This window comes from Protopterus annectens, chromosome 1.part1, assembly GCF_019279795.1.
Source record: "Protopterus annectens isolate FY-2018-M chromosome 1.part1, PAN1.0, whole genome shotgun sequence".
Classification (NCBI taxonomy): domain Eukaryota; kingdom Metazoa; phylum Chordata; order Ceratodontiformes; family Protopteridae; genus Protopterus; species Protopterus annectens.
In genome coordinates, this window is record NC_056726.1 from 641,219,353 (window position 1) to 641,231,382 (window position 12,030).

The following is a 12,030-nucleotide window of genomic DNA, read 5'->3' on the forward strand; positions in this document are numbered from 1 at the left end:
AAGCAGTTCCTTCTGTTGATGTGGCTTGTACTAGAACACACTGAACAAGAAAAAAGTGATCTCTCAATGTCTTGTGACATAGAAGGCCAAAATACTAATTATCTCAAAAAATACTAATTATCTCGCTCTTCTTTTGGTAGATTTGTTTCTGGGTTACCACAATGCAAGATAGCAATATACTCTTTTTGCAAGGACTTTGGAACAATTACTTTTGGACCTTTCATGATACCTTTGTCAGCCAAAATCTCATCTCTGGATGGAAAATAAGGTTGCACTTCTTGAGGTAAACTAGGTTGCTTTGACAGCCGTCCTTGACTGATAAAGTGGTTGAGCCTTTGTGAAACTGGATCTGTGGTTGTGTGATCTCTCAGCTCATCAAGATGGGTGGAAGAAATATTTCTCACTTCCATGACTTCAAAATCATCAGTCGATTGAGAACCTTGATTTACATACAAATCTGTGGAATTTCTGGGCAATCTGGATAATGTATCAGCAAGATAAAGAAGTTTGCCTTTCTTGCAGACAAGATTGAAATTGAATTTTTGTTATCTCAGCATCATACGTTGCAGTTGGGCTGGGGCTGAATGCTTTGACTTTCTCAGGATAGTGACTAATGGTTGGTGGTCTGTTTTGATCTGAATGTGTCTACCATAAACATAATCATGGAACTTCAAAAATGCAAACACAATTGCCAAAAGCCCTTTCTCGAGCTGGGCATACTGCATCTCAGTTTGGGTAAGAGTTCTCAATGTATAAGCAACAAGTTGATCTTCTTGTAGAATGACTGCACCAAGTCCAAATTTAGAAGCATCACAGGAAAGTGTAACTAGTTTGTGAACATCATAGTATCTGAGAGTTGGTGGACTAGCAATTCTTTATTTCAGGACATTGAATGCTGTTTGGTGTTGCTCTAACCAAGACCTGGATACATCTTTATATGTCAGCTCTCTAAGTGGTGCTGAAAGTTGGCTGAAGTCTGGAATGAACTTGGGTAGGTAGTTGACCATGCCAGGGCTTGAACTTTGCCAGAGCGTGCATCTCGAGAATGGCTGTTTGCTTTGAAGGGCCTGGTCATAGGCCTGTACTTGTAAATAAATGACCAACATAAGTAACTTCTTGTAGCTTAAATCTGCATTTGTGTGGATTCAGCTTAAGATTCACTTGCCATGCCCTTTCTAGAACTTTTCTGAGGACCCTGTCATGGTCTGCTTCATCACAACCTCCTACTAGTATGTCGTCTACTATGATAGCACAAGGATACACAGAAAAAGTTTGTTTCATTGCACGCTGAAAAACTTCACTTGCAGAATTTATCCCAAATGGCATTCTCAAAAATCTGTACCTGCCAAACGGAGTACTAAAAGCAGTGAACAATGAAGATCTCTTGTCAAGCTGAAGTTGCCAAAATGAACTCTGCATCTAAGACAGAAAAATAGTGACATTTAGCATCAAGGCTGCGACTTCGTGTGCATTGGATGATGAGGTCTTTTTAGTGCTTTATTCAAATCTTGTGTTGTTGTCATCTTTCAGCTTTTCCCAGTTAGGGGTCACCAAAGCGGAACTCCAGTCCACTAATGATTGTCAGTCGATTTTCACGAATGCCGAGGTGCCAGCTCAATGTTCAACCTTCAACGCTGGCACACCCATTTACACATGTCTTTCGAACGCCCACCCAACAACGGGGATGACATGCAGACTCCACACAGAAGGCACTCCCTGCACTCCAGCCAAGAATCGAACGGGAGAACCTCTTGCTGTGAGGCAACAATGCTACTGCTGCACCAAAATCTTGTGTGTCAATACATATTCTGATGTCATCTGAGCTTTTCTTATGAGCTACCACCATGGAAGACTGTCCTGCTCTCTCAACTCTACTTGCCAAATACTATCCCAGCAGACATCTAAGATCTGAAAATCATCTACTTCTAAAAGTAGATAAGCCCACCTTACCTGCTGGTCAACTCCTCTATTCCTTCACCATTGCCAAACTATGGAACTCACTTCTACCTTCTATAAGAAACACAGGCAGCATCACCACCTTCAAACAAATACTGAAAAATTACATCAACTCTTCCTGGCTATGTTCCTGCTCTATAACCTAACCTCTTCACTCTCCTTATATGATTACTAAACTACTATGTCTTTTGTTATTAGTGACTGATGATACTTTCTCTATATTTATTTTTATCTTCACTTGTTGATACTGGTACAATAATACTGATTTATACCACTCTGATTGAATTAATTGAATTCTGCTTTAATGTATATTTTCTGTATATATTACTGTAATCAAACAAACTAGATTCCTGCTTTTATGTATATATTATGTTATGTATATATTCTGTATATGTTACTATATTTACTATCTGTAACACTGTTTCTACTTCTATACTAATTAATGTTTATATTTTTTCTGTATCTCGTTGGAGCTTTTCTCCCCGGGCCTCCACTGAAAATAGGCTCTTTTAGGCCCAGTGGACTTTCCCAGTAAACAAATGCAATAAAATAAATAAAATAAGATACCCATTCAGTTGGAGTTTCAACTGGACAAATAACATCTTGTCATAGAGTTTTATCTAGCTCAGCTTTGAGTCTGTCCTGCATGGCTACTGGAACTTTACTTGCTGGCTTGATAACTGGACTGACCTTTGAATCTAACTTCATGGAGTACACAACTGGAAGTTTGCCTAATTTGTCTTGGAACAGAGCAGCAAAGGTAGAAAAAATGTATTGGGCAAAATTAGGGTAGTGGTCTTTAAAACTAACAAGGTGAACTTTTTTATTAAATGAAAGCAGCCACATTTGTAAACTGTCTCTGAGCCCTAATAATGATTAGACACTTCTCGTGACCACATAAAATAACAAGTTGTAGCTTCTTCTGCTCTGCTGGAAGTAACATGAAAGCACAATTAAACCTTCAGTTTGAACTTCTTCACCTCCATAACCAACAAGTTTCTCACACCTTGTGAGATCAAGCGTTTCACCCTTACACACTCTAATAAATGTTTCTGCAGACATAACTTTGCATGTGGAACCTGTGTCAGCTTTTATCTCTATGCGTTTGCCATTTATCCAAACAGTACAAAATACTTCATTCTTTGCCCTTAAATCTACTGCATGGATTCTTTCATGAAGCACCGATACACCATCAACATGAAGAGTGGGCTACAATTCTACTCTATAGCTTTCTAATTGATCAACTTGTATCTTAAAATGTTCCCTTCTAATAACATGAATGTGGGCCTTTTGATTTACAACAGCTTTTGAAATTATTCCACATATTGCATTTGTTGCATTGTTGACCAAAATCTAAACATTTCTCCCTTTTAGATGCATGGCTTCCGTTACAATTATGACAGTTGACAACGAAACTAGGTTGAAACCCATGCTTTGAGTTTGCTGACTCACTCTTGTGCTTCAGTGAGGATGTGCGCCTTCTGGAACTTACTAGATAGTTCTGGGGTTTACCAGTGAGTGCTGCAGGGGTTGAAGCTGCAATGTGCTTGGGACTGTTTCTTTTAACCACGTGCTGCATACTATCAACATGAGCTTTATCACTGTGCCTTCTAGAGCTATTCTTATTTGTAAGCATATTTGTGTTTTTTTTCTGTGAGCTCGTATATCTGACAAATCTCAATGGCCTTATTCAAAGTTAAATGACTGTCATGAAGCAAAACCTTTCTCACAGCATCATCTTTTATACCACATACAAGTATGTATTTTATCAGCTCATCCCTTAAATCTCTAAATATGCACATTTTAGCCTTATTTCTCAGATCAGTTATAAATGCTGCAAAAGTTTCACCAGGCTTTTGATCCCTTCCATAAAATAAGTGCCTTTCCATAGTAACATTTGTCCGGGGGTTACATGTTTCTAGATTTGCATTTTAAGCACTCAGGGTCCTCCTTTGACTCAGCCAGTACAACAATATGATGGTTTCCCCCCTCTCCAGCATAGATAGCAGGTGCATACACAAATGGGCATTCCCTTTCCATGGCTTCTGACCCAGCTAAATTAAGTAGAATAAATGCCTTTGTACAGGCATCTTTATCAGAAAATGCAGCTTGTATAAAAATGTTGTACTCTTGTTCAAACACACTCTCCAGTTCTCAGTAATATTACTGGCAAACACAAGTGAACTGGGTTTTCGAAATCCATCTGCCATGCCCACAAAGTATACACAAACACACTGAAAATATAACTCTTGCAATTATGTATGAACAATCAGTTCTGTGAGCTTGTAACAACATTCAAATGCACAATAAACTCTTCAAAATGCTTTACTTTGTGAAATGTGCCTTGTAATGGCTGTACTTTATGAAATAGCTTTACTGTAACACTGTACAACCATGCAAATACTTTATAAACTTCTGATAACTTGGATATCTTTGCTTAATACAAAAAGATACATGCTTTGCCAAAATGTGGTGGTTCCCCTTATTTTATTCATTTTATGCAATTAGGACTTTTTTCAAACATTTTCCCATAGTAATGCGAATATTTTTATCAATATTGTACATATCGGTTTATGTGAATACTATTTAGAATGTTCTGTATGCCCTGTTTCATATTATGTTAAAATAAATAGTGCTGAGCAAGATTTTAATATCTGAAATTCATTTCTCTCTTGTTTTGCGAAGTTTGCCCCTTTTTAGGATGATTCACTCCTGTATATTCCTCCTGCTGTAGCCAAGTGCCTCTAATTATTTTAGCCATGCTGTCTCAAGCTTCATGCTCCTTGGATATGCTGTTTCTGACTTCATGTCATTTTAGATATGCCTCTTCTAACAACATGTCCTTTAGACATGCCACTTCTGACACCATGTTGCCCTTTTGTCTCTAATACATATAACAAGAAGACCTGAGGTTTTATTTAGATGCTGTAATACATAGAAACACATCAGGATGGATAGCAACATCATAAAATATGAACAAACTAGTCAACAGACATGCTTACATACATACATGCTTATATCTCAACAGCTAACTACAAAATGGCAGTCAGGCTTGCATGTGGTCAGTATTTATACACTTGTGCAAGCCTTTTGATAGTTTTTTAATGGTGCATGCACATCTATTGATCTACAGTTAGTGAACTTATTTCTAAGGATTCCTGATGGTGCAGGAATAATTCTGACTTCTCTTATAAAGCATTTGTTACTGCACTTCAGCTCAAAACCAGATCATTTTACATTAGGGAGGTTTTTATTGCTTTCTGGTGGGAGCAGAGAGAACTGAATTCAACCCATCCAAGTTGGGAACTACTGGTCAAAGCTTTCTGCGTTTTTATCTGATTGGCCTGACAGTTTGACTTTGTAGAGGTCTTTCATCCTGCTGGTATAAACAAATTACATTTTTGTGAGATCATGCTCACTTATTCAGAGCTTCCTTGCACCTGGCTTGGACACCTGTGGCTACAAGACTAGGATTGCTTCTAAACCATCTGGACCTACAAAGCTGATATAAATATTTTTTTATCTGTACTTGATCTAACTGTTTCAGTGTTATTTAACACTGCTGTGCTGCATTTTATTGATTTTGTTGAATTTATCGCTGTTTTGCAGTGTACTTTTTAAATAAACTATGTCTGCGTGTTACTGTATTGCTCTTAGGTTGTTTTTAACAATAGTCTGATATTTTCTAACCTCGTCTGCTAAAGTTCTTCTGAGTCTGCCAAAATATTTCAAAATTGTGCATAGTTTTTGTGAGTTCTGAACATTTCTCAGGGTTAGTGAACTTATTTCTGAGTATTCCTGATACTGCATGTAGAATTCTGACTTCTCTTGTAAAGCATTTGTTTCTGCAGCTGAGCTCAAAACCAGATAATTTTACATTAGAAGGTTTCTTTTTCTTTTTGGTAGGAGCAGAGAGCTGAATTCAACCCATCCAAGTTGGGAACTCCTGGTCAAAGCTTTTAGTGTTTTTATCTGATTGCCCTGAGGGTTTGATCTTGTAGGGGTCTTTCATCCTGCTGGTATAGAAGCCTCCTTGTTCTTGCATGTAGAAAGACTTCTTCGGTTTTTAATTGTCTGCCGGAGGTGCTCTCCATGGTCTCCCACTGCTCACAGCTGCTCAAGGAGCTCGCAGTTTATGCAGAGACTGGTACCACTGCAGGTCATCTAGTGGTGTACTGCTGAACAGTCTCACCTTGACCTTTGAGTGACTCTCCCATACTCCTTCCCATCTAGACATTGTTTTTCGTTGCCTTACATAGCATAGGCTAGATTCAGACCTGTTGAATCTAGTCTGTTTGGTATCACTATGCTCTTAAACGAGACATGTTACATTAAGAAGACCTCTCTGCACCCTTGTGGCAGACGTGTGTAGCTCAGGACCCAACTGAGTTGGGGATTGCTGCAGAAAGGCTCATTTTGGGATTTTCCCATTGGTAGTTGTGTTAAAAACCTTTTAAATTAGTCTGTATATAAGTCTCACATTTGCTCATTGCTGCACACTATACAAATGTGTTTAGCAGTGCCCTGTATAGATGAAAACATCCTGGAACATTATATTTCCCAAGACATCTTCCAGTTGAAACTCCCAAGCTTCCCTGTTCAGCAAAGGGCAACTCAGTTGCACTCTAAGCAACTTTCTTGCACTTATCATTCACAACCTATTATATACTCACTACCTTAGCTACTCCAAGTCAAACTAGCCCACTAGTTGAGTCAAAATCCTAAGTACAGCTGGCCCACTTCCTGCCCAAATACCACATTCAGAAAAATCCTGCTGCAATGGACAGGCAAATTCCCATCATCTCTCATGCCAGCTTGATTTATATGGGTATCTTCAGGAAATGTAGCAATTGCTTCATGTATACTGACAACCATTTACTTCTAAAGCAAGCTAACACCCTATGTGACAGATGTAAATATACTGTGGAATTGGAGTCAATTCTCTGACATAAAAACAAACTAGACATCAAACAGGCTGTCAACACACACACTCTTCACCTCTAATGTAAACCTCCCCTCTCATATAAAATAAGGCCATGACACATAAACCCACATATGTGGAGGTGCTCACTAAAAGCCTACCAAAAGAACAGAGACCTCCCAAACACACACCACCCAAACTCACCACTACGCAAAAAGAAAACATTACACATATCGACATACACAAGAGTATCTCAAGAAATAAGCCCCAAGGCAAAACGCATCAAATGTTTTGGTCATAGGTGACTCCATAGTGAGATACACAGATGTCCTCTTCACTAGAATGGACAAAGAGAAGGTCACGGTCAGCTGCCTGTCAGGCACCAGGATCCAACAAATTATGCATGCACTCAAGTCACTTAACAAGTACAGTTATTACTTTGTCATAGACCATGTTGGAGTGAATGACCTCTCTCAACTATTTTAAGATAGACATGACGGAACTCTCTGATTATGTGTCCCAGACAGGTAAGTCCCTAACCCTAAGCAGTATCCTTCCCTCACCCAGGATGATGCCACAATATAAACAAAAATAATTGACTTTAACAATAGGCTTAGATACTGGTGTCAGTCCAGGGGGATCCAGTATCTGTCAGCTTGGGAAGATATGGTAGACAGAACCTTGCTGCTTTGCTAGAAATGGTCAGCACCTGTCTTCCCTAGGCTTTCGGATGCTGGCAAAGGACCTTGTCTCCCCCACAGTGCCTTTTTTAGGTAATGTCAAAACAACACATTTTCCAATGTAACAAAATCTAATCAAGACAAACTCAAGGTCATGCTGCTTAATGCTAAGAGTTTAAACACTCCCTGGAAGCACTCCTCACCTTGGAGGATGCTGACATCTGTACAGTTACTGAGACATGGTTCAAAGCCACTGAGAACACCCCAGCTGCGCAAGGCTATAATGACTTCCACACATTCAGACCTCAAAATAAGTGTGAGGGAACTAAAGGTGGAGGTGTATCCATCTTCATGAAAACCAAATACACTTCGATACTGGTCAAACAACATGACTTTCTCAAACTACCTCATGTCCAATTAACTATCAGAAAAGTACTATACCACATCATTGCTAGCTATAGATCCCGCAGTATGAACCAGGATAAGCACACCGCCTATCTTGATTTACTGGAATTCCCTTGCCATACAGCCCAACACCTTAGTCATGGGAGATTTCAACTATCCTTCCATAGACTGAGGGACATATACAAGCTAAACACACTAGCATAGAGGTTCCTGGACTTTGTTAGCACAAATGCTCTGGAACAGATAGTCTGAACCCCCACTAGGGGCTCTAATGCTCTAGACATAGTACTCATCAAATGGGGGGGGGGGGTCACTGTACTTCCCCGTGTGTGATGCTCTCCCTGGTTAGGTCAGACCGCAAATCAGTCTCATTTGAAGTAACTATTGGAAATGACACCCTCACAGGAACAAAAATTATAAAAAGCTTTACCAAAGCTAACTACAGCCTACTAAGTGGTGGTATAAAAAGTTAAACACCACCCGCAGTCACAGACATCAATGATCACTATGCAGAAGTGTACACAAAAGCCCTGCATAAACAACTCTGTTGTACCTAACCGGATCAAAACCAGGTCTTCCTGTAAAAACAGCCACCATGGTGGACATCAAGTATAAACAGATTATATAACAAGAGGAAGAAACTGTTCTGCAAAAGCCAGAGGGGTGTCACTCTGCTGAGGAAGAGTTCCCTAATAAGCCTAAACAAGACAATCAGAAATCTTTTAAAGTCTTTTAAAGCAAATTATGAAACTAAAATCACTTCCTCTGCTGAGGATCCTTTAAAGTCTTCTAAAGCAAATTGCGAAACTAAAATTGCATCCCTAGCCAAAGATAATCATAAGACATTCTTTAACTATGTCCAAAGTCTAAAAAGGAAATGCTCAGCTATATTCTGAACAGGTTGTAGATGGGATCACACATGCTGCACTGGAAGATATCATCAAGCTGCTAGCTGACAGATTCAGTGTAAACTTCATCCCCCCATCCCCACCTACCACATCCCAAAGCATACTTGACACCAGTCTTCTGCCTAGTATCTCTTGAGAACAGGTCATCTCTCTGCACTCGCCAAAGCCAAAAATATGACCTCAATGGGACCAGATAATACCCCAGGTTGTTGACTAAACAATCTAAAACAAGACCTAGCAGACCCACTTGGCATTCTGTTTAATCATAGCTTGAGAACTGTCTATGTTCCGGCAGAATAAAGAACAGCAACAGTAATCTCCATGCACAAAGGTGGGCCATCAACTGATCCTGGGAACTACAGACCTATAAGTCTATCCAGCCTCATCTGCAAGGCCATGGAAAGAATTATCAAGGACCTAACAAGGACATAGGTGACCTCCAAATGCTAGACCCAACCCAGTTTGGCTTTGTTAAGGGTAGATCTCTCTTATTAAACCTTGTAGACTTATTTTAGAATGTCACTAAAGCCATGGATGAAGGTAAGATAGTGCTCACAGCCTATCGCAATCTTGCCAAGGCTGTTGACACAATCTCCCATTCTGACATCAATGGGAAACTCTCCCAGCTGGGGATCAACCTTTACATTACTAGATGGATAGCCAGTTAAATCACTAACAGAACTAACTCTGTCAAAACTGGTAACTCCACCTCAACCAGTAGACCAGTCACCAGTGGAGTACCACAGGAGTCTGTGCTGGACCCCTTACTGTTTGCCATCTATTTCTCAGAAGTCCAGACCAAAGCAGACAGCCTCTGGCTCACCAGGTTCACAGATGATTGAAAACTGGGAGCAATCACTGAGTCCCCTGACAATGCCAACATATTACAAGAAGGGCTAACACAAATGAATGACTAGTGCCAAAGCCATGGTCTAAAACTAAATGCAAAAAAATTCTCCATTTGAAAAAATGGAATTCCCTACAAATTACATCAACAGCACCCCCACCGAGTTCCAACCCAGTGGTGTGAGACTTGGGAACACAGTTTGATAGCAATTTGAACTTAGGCCACCAAGTGGTAAGGAAAGCTTTCTATGTAGCACACCTCATAAGCAGGGGCATAGTGTCCAGGTCAAGGAATGTTATAACTCCACTGTGCCTGACCCTCATCAGACCAGAGTATAATGCACCCTTTTGCATATACCTCACCAGACATGACAGCAGCTGGAGGCACCTCATAGGTTTCTCACTAAGAAAATACAGGGACTTTAAGCCATGACCTACATGGACAGGCTGAAAGCCCCGTCACTTTACTCTGTATCTTACAAGCTACTGAGAGGTGACTTGTGCCTGGCCTATATGGCAATCCCTGACCCTGCCTAATGGAAATGCTGCACATCCACAAGTCAAATGGGACAAGAGTTACTCTTTCTAGGGATCTTAACCTAGCCTGTGACATTAACAGAACATGCTGGAGGGCCATATATATCTCCCAGAGACTGATGCTTCTCTGGAATAAACTTCCTATTGACATAAAACAGAGCTCCTCACTAACCCTATTCAAATGCAACCTAGATAATTGGATGGGAGACTGCAAATTCACCCCTGAGATGGCACCCATATCCATCATGAACAAGGGTAGCCAGTGTTGATCACAGACCCACTCTGTTCATAAATAAATGGGGATACTTGGGATTAACACGGCTAGGCTTGTAAAGGCTCTAGGGTTGCTAGCCTAGTAACCTCCAATGAACCTATGAACCTATATGTTCCAGGGTTCTCTTTATTGTCACAGTTACACAATGTGCAGTATTAGTGGTATCAGTGAACATGTAATAATCACAGGTCTCATAACAATCTTTAATCCTGATCATAATATGTTCACCAAGAGTGTCTGTTAAAAAAAAAATAGGCCTTAACAGAACTAGTGCCAGACATTGTTTTTTAACCATATATCTCAAACAGTCACATAATTAATACTGTGGGAATGTAGCAAATGTTCCAGTTAAAAGAAAATATTACTACTGCTCCTAGTATTAGCAACTATCAGAGGCATATCAAATGTTGTTATCTGTGAATTGTTACATTTCTAACCTGGCAAAAATCCTGTCTTGTGTTAGTCGAATATTGCATTATATCTAATGCAAACATTCTCTTCCTTTATCTTGACAAGTGCACACCATCCTGTCTAAACACATTTGCCCCAAATTAGAACTGGTTCCTCTACACAATTCCATTTTTAATATGGGCTATTTTTTCATGAAGGTGTTAATCCAAAAAATATTTCCATTCATGCTGACTTGACCCACCTTCTTATATGTGATTTGTGACAAATAATTTTAACACCTGTACTAGCTATGTTATCTAAGATGGCTGCAACAGTCAGAGGGTTTTTGCATATGGAAATCATTTGTACCAACATGAATAAAAACAGCTCCGTGTTCCTTACATTAAGGCATTTAAGCCTTCATTAGTGATATGGGAAATAACAGCAGAGTACAGGAGGAAAACCACTAACACACACAATGAGAACATTATTATATCACCACTTTAGATAAATACATACATACATAGTACATAAATAAATAAATAAATAAATAAAGCAGTTTTTCTACAAGGACCAAATTTTGGCATGAACATGCCTTCAAAGACTTAAACAGCAGAAAGAAAATGCAAGACACATCACATAGATAATAAAATTCATAAAATAAGCAGTATGATTAATTTTAAAGCAAGACTGATTAACTAATTACACAATTAACAGCTTCTGAGTTAAATCAGTGTTTAGCCCAAAGGGGAATGTGGCATTAAATTTCAAAATCAGTTATGTCTCCTTAATTAACAGCTTCTTCAAACTTTATCCATTTCTGTCTGTCAAGTGATTTTTTTTAAATGAATGCTTTAGTCCCATTAAAATTACCATCCATATTATTTAACAATATGTTCTGCCACTGAATTTTGACATCACTGATTTCTAATACTTTTTATATTTTCCTGTATAAGCTTTCTTTTAATTTTCTTTTTCTTTGACCAATGTAACTCAAACTATATAGAGAGGAAAGAGAATATCGTAAATAAGAGGTATCAAAAGTGTAATGTCCCTTTCAGTTAAACTTTAATCCATTAACAAAATCCACCGTTCTGCCAATATATTTGCAAA